This window comes from Etheostoma spectabile, unplaced genomic scaffold (genome assembly GCF_008692095.1).
Source record: "Etheostoma spectabile isolate EspeVRDwgs_2016 unplaced genomic scaffold, UIUC_Espe_1.0 scaffold00002057, whole genome shotgun sequence".
Taxonomy (NCBI): Eukaryota; Metazoa; Chordata; class Actinopteri; order Perciformes; family Percidae; genus Etheostoma; species Etheostoma spectabile.
In genome coordinates, this window is record NW_022602848.1 from 47037 (window position 1) to 53773 (window position 6737).

Consider the following 6737-nt stretch of genomic DNA (forward strand, 5'->3'; position numbering starts at 1 on the left):
GCAATAGGCCAGGCCTTGGATTTGGAAAGCGGCACACCAAGTGAGAATCACCGCGAGGGTTGGGACTGGGAAGACTGGGCATTTCGGCTGCTCTCGAGAGTGGGCTGCACTTACTCTGGTTTCTCTTCATAACGCACAAGCCTTTCGCCTTTTACTAAAGACTTCCGTGGAGAGGAACGCCTATGAGTTGAAATTATTTTTGGTGGGCTTTGCTGTTTGGTTAAGCCTTTTGTACTTGTAAAAAACAAATGCGCTCTCCATAAGGAAACTCAGATTCTTAAACGCAGCTAAAACGTGACAGCATGGGAACATTGCAGGTTGGCAGAAGCTTGACCACTTGGGAAAACCAAAATTGCTTGGACGGGGGTGCCAAGTAGCAGCTGTTATGTCCTTTTAAAATTACTGGACCGTGACAACTGAGAACCGTCCGGGGAGGTCGCATCGGACAGCAAAGAGGTGGTGGTCATCGCTTCTCGGCCTTTTGGCTAAGATCAAGTGTAGTATCTGTTCTTATCAGTTTAATATCTGATATGTCCTCTATCAGGGGACAACATATTAAATGGATTTTTAGCAATGGGAGTTGAAAAAGGGGCTTGCTCCATTCACTCCACGCATCGACCCGGTATTGCAGCGTCGCTGGGAACGGTGCACCCATCTTCTGTCTTGTGGAAAAACAATTGACGATGCACGTGGAGCTGCCCGTTGCTCAAACTGTCAATGGACCTGAAGAGACATGGCTGGCAGATTTTACCGTCAGAAGTTGTCGCAAAACCTGAATGACCTCGTTGGGTTCCTGGTATCAAAACGTTGTTATAATACTTGGCAAGATAAAGCCATACAAAAGTGTAGCAAGATTTGCACTATTTATTGGCGGAAAAACAGCAAGGACAAAATATTGGCCCTGTGACAGTGTGGCAATAGGCCAGGCCTTGGATTTGGAAAGCGGCACACCAAGTGAGAATCACCGCGAGGGTTGGGACTGGGAAGACTGGGCATTTCGGCTGCTCTCGAGCGTGGGCTGCACTTACTCTGGTTTCTCTTCATAACGCACAAGCCTTTCGCCTTTTACTAAAGACTTCCGTGGAGAGGAACGCCTATGAGTTGAAATTATTTTTGGTGGGCTTTGCTGTTTGGTTAAGCCTTTTGTACTTGTAAAAAACAAATGCGCTCTCCATAAGGAAACTCAGATTCTTAAACGCAGCTAAAATGTGACAGCATGGGAACATTGCAGGTTGGCAGAAGCTTGACCACTTGGGAAAACAAAATTGCTTGGACGGGGTGCCAAGTAGCAGCTGTTATGTCCTTTTAAAATTACTGGACCGTGACAACTGAGAACCGTCCGGGGAGGTCGCATCGGACAGCAAAGAGGTGGTGGTCATCGCTTCTCGGCCTTTTGGCTAAGATCAAGTGTAGTATCTGTTCTTATCAGTTTAATATCTGATATGTCCTCTATCAGGGACAACATATTAAATGGATTTTTAGCAATGGGAGTTGAAAAAGGGGCTTGCTCCATTCACTCCACGCATCGACCCGTATTGCAGCGTCGCTGGGAACGGTGCACCCATCTTCTGTCTTGTGGAAAAACAATTGACGATGCACGTGGAGCTGCCCGTTGCTCAAACTGTCAATGGACCTGAAGAGACATGGCTGGCAGATTTTACCGTCAGAAGTTGTCGCAAAACCTGAATGACCTCGTTGGGTTCCTGGTATCAAAACGTTGTTATAATACTTGGCAAGATAAAGCCATACAAAAGTGTAGCAAGATTTGCACTATTTATTGGCGGAAAAACAGCAAGGACAAAATATTGGCCCTGTGACAGTGTGGCAATAGGCCAGGCCTTGGATTTGGAAAGCGGCACACCAAGTGAGAATCACCGCGAGGGTTGGGACTGGGAAGACTGGGCATTTCGGCTGCTCTCGAGAGTGGGCTGCACTTACTCTGGTTTCTCTTCATAACGCACAGCCTTCGCCTTTTACTAAAGACTTCCGTGGAGAGGAACGCCTATGAGTTGAAATTATTTTTGGTGGGCTTTGCTGTTTGGTTAAGCCTTTTGTACTTGTAAAAAACAAATGCGCTCTCCATAAGGAAACTCAGATTCTTAAACGCAGCTAAAACGTTACAGCATGGGAACATTGCAGGTTGGCAGAAGCTTGACCACTTGGGAAAACCAAAATTGCTTGGACGGGGGTGCCAAGTAGCAGCTGTTATGTCCTTTTAAAATTACTGGACCGTGACAACTGAGAACCGTCCGGGGAGGTCGCATCGGACAGCAAAGAGGTGGTGGTCATCGCTTCTCGGCCTTTTGGCTAAGATCAAGTGTAGTATCTGTTCTTATCAGTTTAATATCTGATATGTCCTCTATCAGGGGACAACATATTAATGGATTTTTAGCAATGGGAGTTGAAAAAGGGGCTTGCCCATTCACTCCACGCATCGACCCGGTATTGCAGCGTCGCTGGGAACGGTGCACCCATCTTCTGTCTTGTGGAAAAACAATTGACGATGCACGTGGAGCTGCCCGTTGCTCAAACTGTCAATGGACCTGAAGAGACATGGCTGGCAGATTTTACCGTCAGAAGTTGTCGCAAAACCTGAATGACCTCATTGGGTTAATACTTGGCAAGATAAAGCCATACAAAGTGTAGCAAGATTTGCACTATTTATTGGCGGAAAAACAGCAAGGACAAAATATTGGCCCTGTGACAGTGTGGGAATAGGCCAGGCCTTGGATTTGGAAAGCGGCACACCAAGTGAGAATCACCGCGAGGGTTGGGACTGGGAAGACTGGGCATTTCGGCTGCTCTCGAGAGTGGGCTGCACTTACTCTGGTTTCTCTTCATAACGCACAAGCCTTTCGCCTTTTACTAAAGCTTCCGGGAGAGGAAAGGAACGCATGATGTTGTTTTTATTTTTTGGTGTGCTTTGCTGTTTGGTTAGCCTTTTGTACTTGTAAAAAACAAATGGCTCGCTCCATAAGGAACTCAGATTCTTAAACGCAGCTAAAATTGACAGCATGCATTGCAGGTTGGCAGAAGCTTGACCACTTGGAAAACCAAAATTGCTTGGACGGGGGTGCCAAGTAGCAGCTGTTATGTCCTTTTAAAATACTGGACCGTGACAACTGAGAACCGTCCGGGGAGGTCGCATCGGACAGCAAAGAGGTGTGGTCATCGCTTCTCGGCCTTTTGGCTAAGATCAAGTGTAGTATCTGTTCTTATCAGTTTAATATCTGATATGTCCTCTATCAGGGGACAACATATTAAATGGATTTTTAGCAATGGGAGTTGAAAAAGGGGCTTGCTCCATTCACTCCACGCATCGACCCGGTATTGCAGCGTCGCTGGGAACGGTGCACCCATCTTCTGTCTTGTGGAAAAACAATTGACGATGCACGTGGAGCTGCCCGTTGCTCAAACTGTCAATGGACCTGAAGAGACATGGCTGGCAGATTTTACCGTCAGAAGTTGTCGCAAAACCTGAATGACCTCGTTGGTTCCTGGTATCAAAACGTTGTTATAATACTTGGCAAGATAAAGCCATACAAAAGTGTAGCAAGATTTGCACTATTTATTGGCGGAAAAACAGCAAGGACAAAATATTGGCCCTGTGACAGTGTGGCAATAGGCCAGGCCTTGGATTTGGAAAGCGGCACACCAAGTGAGAATCACCGCGAGGGTTGGGACTGGGAAGACTGGGCATTTCGGCTGCTCTCGAGCGTGGGCTGCACTTACTCTGGTTTCTCTTCATAACGCACAAGCCTTTCGCCTTTTACTAAAGACTTCCGTGGAGAGGAACGCCTATGAGTTGAAATTATTTTTGGTGGGCTTTGCTGTTTGGTTAAGCCTTTTGTACTTGTAAAAAACAAATGCGCTCTCCATAAGGAAACTCAGATTCTTAAACGCAGCTAAAATGTGACAGCATGGGAACATTGCAGGTTGGCAGAAGCTTGACCACTTGGGAAAACCAAAATTGCTTGGACGGGGGTGCCAAGTAGCAGCTGTTATGTCCTTTTAAAATTACTGGACCGTGACAACTGAGAACCGTCCGGGAGGTCGCATCGGACAGCAAAGAGGTGGTGGTCATCGCTTCTCGGCCTTTTGGCTAAGATCAAGTGTAGTATCTGTTCTTATCAGTTTAATATCTGATATGTCCTCTATCAGGGGACAACATATTAAATGGATTTTTAGCAATGGGAGTTGAAAAGGGGCTTGCTCCATTCACTCCACGCATCGACCCGGTATTGCAGCGTCGCTGGGAACGGTGCACCCATCTTCTGTCTTGTGGAAAAACAATTGACGATGCACGTGGAGCTGCCCGTTGCTCAAACTGTCAATGGACCTGAAGAGACATGGCTGGCAGATTTTACCGTCAGAAGTTGTCGCAAAACCTGAATGACCTCGTTGGGTTCCTGGTATCAAAACGTTGTTATAATACTTGGCAAGATAAAGCCATACAAAAGTGTAGCAAGATTTGCACTATTTATTGGCGGAAAAACAGCAAGGACAAAATATTGGCCCTGTGACAGTGTGCAATAGGCCAGGCCTTGGATTTGGAAAGCGGCACACCAAGTGAGAATCACCGCGAGGGTTGGGACTGGGAAGACTGGGCATTTCGGCTGCTCTCGAGCGTGGGCTGCACTTACTCTGGTTTCTCTTCATAACGCACAAGCCTTTCGCCTTTTACTAAAGACTTCCGTGGAGAGGAACGCCTATGAGTTGAAATTATTTTTGGTGGGCTTTGCTGTTTGGTTAAGCCTTTTGTACTTGTAAAAAACAAATGCGCTCTCCATAAGGAACTCAGATTCTTAAACGCAGCTAAAATGTGACAGCATGGGAACATTGCAGGTTGGCAGAAGCTTGACCACTTGGGAAAACCAAATTGCTTGGACGGGGTGCCAAGTAGCAGCTGTTATGTCCTTTTAAAATTACTGGACCGTGACAACTGAGAACCGTCCGGGGAGGTCGCATCGGACAGCAAAGAGGTGGTGGTCATCGCTTCTCGGCCTTTTGGCTAAGATCAAGTGTAGTATCTGTTCTTATCAGTTTAATATCTGATATGTCCTCTATCAGGGACAACATATTAAATGGATTTTTAGCAATGGAGTTGAAAAAGGGGCTTGCTCCATTCACTCCACGCATCGACCCGGTATTGCAGCGTCGCTGGGAACGGTGCACCCATCTTCTGTCTTGTGGAAAAACAATTGACGATGCACGTGGAGCTGCCCGTTGCTCAAACTGTCAATGGACCTGAAGAGACATGGCTGGCAGATTTTACCGTCAGAAGTTGTCGCAAAACCTGAATGACCTCGTTGGGTTCCTGGTATCAAACGTTGTTATAATACTTGGCAAGATAAAGCCATACAAAAGTGTAGCAAGATTTGCACTATTTATTGGCGGAAAAACAGCAAGGACAAAATATTGGCCCTGTGACAGTGTGGCAATAGGCCAGGCCTTGGATTTGGAAAGCGGCACACCAAGTGAGAATCACCGCGAGGGTTGGGACTGGGAAGACTGGGCATTTCGGCTGCTCTCGAGCGTGGGCTGCACTTACTCTGGTTTCTCTTCATAACGCACAAGCCTTTCGCCTTTTACTAAAGACTTCCGTGGAGAGGAACGCCTATGAGTTGAAATTATTTTTGGTGGGCTTTGCTGTTTGGTTAAGCCTTTTGTACTTGTAAAAACAAATGCGCTCTCCATAAGGAAACTCAGATTCTTAAACGCAGCTAAATGTGACAGCATGGGAACATTGCAGGTTGGCAGAAGCTTGACCACTTGGGAAAACCAAAATTGCTTGGACGGGGTGCCAAGTAGCAGCTGTTATGTCCTTTTAAAATTACTGGACCGTGACAACTGAGAACCGTCCGGGGAGGTCGCATCGGACAGCAAAGAGGTGGTGGTCATCGCTTCTCGGCCTTTTGGCTAAGATCAAGTGTAGTATCTGTTCTTATCAGTTTAATATCTGATATGTCCTCTATCAGGGGACAACATATTAAATGGATTTTTAGCAATGGGAGTTGAAAAAGGGGCTTGCTCCATTCACTCCACGCATCGACCCGGTATTGCAGCGTCGCTGGGAACGGTGCACCCATCTTCTGTCTTGTGGAAAAACATTGACGATGCACGTGGAGCTGCCCGTTGCTCAAACTGTCAATGGACCTGAAGAGACATGGCTGGCAGATTTTACCGTCAGAAGTTGTCGCAAAACCTGAATGACCTCGTTGGGTTCCTGGTATCAAAACGTTGTTATAATACTTGGCAAGATAAGCCATACAAAAGTGTAGCAAGATTTGCACTATTTATTGGCGGAAAAACAGCAAGGACAAATATTGGCCCTGTGACAGTGTGGCAATAGGCCAGGCCTTGGATTTGGAAAGCGGCACACCAAGTGAGAATCACCGCGAGGGTTGGGACTGGGAAGACTGGGCATTTCGGCTGCTCTCGAGCGTGGGCTGCACTTACTCTGGTTCTCTTCATAACGCACAAGCCTTTCGCCTTTTACTAAAGACTTCCGTGGAGAGGAACGCCTATGAGTTGAAATTATTTTTGGTGGGCTTTGCTGTTTGGTTAAGCCTTTTGTACTTGTAAAAAACAAATGCGCTCTCCATAAGGAAACTCAGATTCTTAAACGCAGCTAAAATGTGACAGCATGGGAACATTGCAGGTTGGCAGAAGCTTGACCACTTGGGAAAACCAAAATTGCTTGGACGGGGGTGCCAAGTAGCAGCTGTTATGTCCTT

The 6737-nt window shown here is 46.7% G+C and overlaps 15 non-coding genes across 15 annotated transcripts; all 15 read left to right on the forward strand.

Annotated features, from left to right (window-relative positions):
* Positions 1-110: 110 nt before the first annotated feature.
* Positions 111-227, forward strand: LOC116675566 (U5 spliceosomal RNA). The gene has a single exon (XR_004328446.1). It is a non-coding gene; the product is annotated as a U5 spliceosomal RNA (small nuclear RNA).
* Positions 228-465: 238 nt separating this feature from the next.
* Positions 466-656, forward strand: LOC116675588 (U2 spliceosomal RNA). Its single transcript, XR_004328468.1, has one exon. It is a non-coding gene; the product is annotated as a U2 spliceosomal RNA (small nuclear RNA).
* Positions 657-1024: 368 nt separating this feature from the next.
* Positions 1025-1141, forward strand: LOC116675567 (U5 spliceosomal RNA). Its single transcript, XR_004328447.1, has one exon. It is a non-coding gene; the product is annotated as a U5 spliceosomal RNA (small nuclear RNA).
* A 236-nt stretch (positions 1142-1377) lies between these two features.
* Positions 1378-1566, forward strand: LOC116675599 (U2 spliceosomal RNA). Its single transcript, XR_004328479.1, has one exon. It is a non-coding gene; the product is annotated as a U2 spliceosomal RNA (small nuclear RNA).
* A 368-nt stretch (positions 1567-1934) lies between these two features.
* LOC116675574 (U5 spliceosomal RNA) lies at positions 1935-2049 on the forward strand. Its single transcript, XR_004328454.1, has one exon. It is a non-coding gene; the product is annotated as a U5 spliceosomal RNA (small nuclear RNA).
* Positions 2050-2287: 238 nt separating this feature from the next.
* LOC116675597 (U2 spliceosomal RNA) lies at positions 2288-2476 on the forward strand. The gene has a single exon (XR_004328477.1). It is a non-coding gene; the product is annotated as a U2 spliceosomal RNA (small nuclear RNA).
* Positions 2477-2821: 345 nt separating this feature from the next.
* Positions 2822-2938, forward strand: LOC116675575 (U5 spliceosomal RNA). Its single transcript, XR_004328455.1, has one exon. It is a non-coding gene; the product is annotated as a U5 spliceosomal RNA (small nuclear RNA).
* A 232-nt stretch (positions 2939-3170) lies between these two features.
* Positions 3171-3361, forward strand: LOC116675589 (U2 spliceosomal RNA). The gene has a single exon (XR_004328469.1). It is a non-coding gene; the product is annotated as a U2 spliceosomal RNA (small nuclear RNA).
* Positions 3362-3728: 367 nt separating this feature from the next.
* LOC116675568 (U5 spliceosomal RNA) lies at positions 3729-3845 on the forward strand. The gene has a single exon (XR_004328448.1). It is a non-coding gene; the product is annotated as a U5 spliceosomal RNA (small nuclear RNA).
* A 237-nt stretch (positions 3846-4082) lies between these two features.
* LOC116675591 (U2 spliceosomal RNA) lies at positions 4083-4272 on the forward strand. The gene has a single exon (XR_004328471.1). It is a non-coding gene; the product is annotated as a U2 spliceosomal RNA (small nuclear RNA).
* A 367-nt stretch (positions 4273-4639) lies between these two features.
* On the forward strand, positions 4640-4756 carry LOC116675569 (U5 spliceosomal RNA). Its single transcript, XR_004328449.1, has one exon. It is a non-coding gene; the product is annotated as a U5 spliceosomal RNA (small nuclear RNA).
* A 235-nt stretch (positions 4757-4991) lies between these two features.
* On the forward strand, positions 4992-5180 carry LOC116675598 (U2 spliceosomal RNA). The gene has a single exon (XR_004328478.1). It is a non-coding gene; the product is annotated as a U2 spliceosomal RNA (small nuclear RNA).
* Positions 5181-5547: 367 nt separating this feature from the next.
* Positions 5548-5664, forward strand: LOC116675570 (U5 spliceosomal RNA). The gene has a single exon (XR_004328450.1). It is a non-coding gene; the product is annotated as a U5 spliceosomal RNA (small nuclear RNA).
* Positions 5665-5899: 235 nt separating this feature from the next.
* LOC116675590 (U2 spliceosomal RNA) lies at positions 5900-6090 on the forward strand. The gene has a single exon (XR_004328470.1). It is a non-coding gene; the product is annotated as a U2 spliceosomal RNA (small nuclear RNA).
* Positions 6091-6455: 365 nt separating this feature from the next.
* Positions 6456-6571, forward strand: LOC116675572 (U5 spliceosomal RNA). The gene has a single exon (XR_004328452.1). It is a non-coding gene; the product is annotated as a U5 spliceosomal RNA (small nuclear RNA).
* The last annotated feature ends 166 nt before the right edge of the window (positions 6572-6737 follow it).